Source organism: Suricata suricatta, chromosome 9, assembly GCF_006229205.1.
Source record: "Suricata suricatta isolate VVHF042 chromosome 9, meerkat_22Aug2017_6uvM2_HiC, whole genome shotgun sequence".
Taxonomy (NCBI): Eukaryota; Metazoa; Chordata; class Mammalia; order Carnivora; family Herpestidae; genus Suricata; species Suricata suricatta.
Window position 1 is genome coordinate 139480233 of NC_043708.1, and position 1381 is coordinate 139481613.

A 1381-nucleotide genomic window follows, 5' to 3' on the forward strand; every position below is an offset into this window, starting at 1 on the left:
GGCAAATAGCACCATTTGCGTCTGTAAACCGTGACCATGAATTACTTGGCTTTTTGTGCAAATCAATCAGCAAATCCCAAAAACCTTCGCAAACGCGGCCGGTGAGAAGCGCCTGTGGGGCTGGGGGCTGCGCTCCCGCACTTCCGGGAGGGTGACACTCCTCGGAGTTCCGCTTAGACTTAGTCAGAGCTCTCGCTCTGCACCGGGGAACCCTGTCCCTGGAGCCTGGCCCCGGGCGCAGACATGTCCTTTCAAGTCCTGCACGCGGTTGCCGGTGAGCGCGTGCCTGCGGCTGACGTTTTGCTCGCCTGTGAACTGGAGAGTGATGCTCACTTCGCAGGACTGCGGGAGGGTTAGCTGGAACATTCCTAGGAGCCCCTGTTAGTTCAGGAAGAAGAGCAGCGTGCGGAGGGCCCTGGGGCGGGGGGTGCAGGGCCCATCAGGGCAGCTGGGGACTTGCTGTGCCCCCCCCCCCCAGAGCCTCCTGTGCCCCCTCCGATTCTGGGCAGCACTCGTGGTCTCTCCAGAACATTCGCCCACTTGCAGAGACAACCGCTCCCCCCTGCACTCAGATTTGGGATTATCGCTTTGATTATGTTTCATACCATAGTACCAGGACCGGGAGACCGAGCGCCGGTCAGAAGCCGTCTCCTCAGAACTTTGAGGGCAGCTCCGTGCTGCCTCCTTCCGTCTGGGCGCGCTGGACAGGCCTCCCGTGCCATCTGGCCACAGTCTTTGTGACCGTTGCGCCTGCTCTGGAAACTCTGGAAACGACTTTCTCTAGTCCCGGGAGCTGGCGCGTAGGACGCAGCACTGCTGTGCTCTGGTGCGGCGTTTTCGTTCTCTCCTCCAGCCGGAGCCAGTGAAGTCTTCCCGTCTGGACGCGACGGTGCTTCCGATCCGAGGGGGGTCCCGGGGCACTGACTCAACGGTCTCCTCTGTTTGCTCTGATCTTTGCAGGTCTCGCACTTGGTGGACGGATTTATGGAGTTCGATAGTCTGAGGAATGTAGGCGCATCTACTCACTTTTTTCCCCGACAGATTTTGCAGTTGATTTCATCTTTAAAGTATTCTTCCCAACCCCCAAATTATATAACCAGCTCCGTTTTTAACGTTGGCGGGAGCAATTTCACAATAAGGTTTGTGCTGTTTTTATTCCTCTAGGCCCCACGGCAGACAGCACGTGTATTTGTCCAGTAAATAAAGGAGAGAAATAACTTATTGATTAAGAAAAGGAAAAATGACTTGTATAATCCATTTTTTGCAGGGTTTTATTACCAACAAAGATTATGTTTCTTTTTTTTTAAGATTTTATTTTTAAGTAATCTCAGCACCAACTGTGGGGCTTGAACTCACAACCCCGAAATCAAGAGACAGAGCC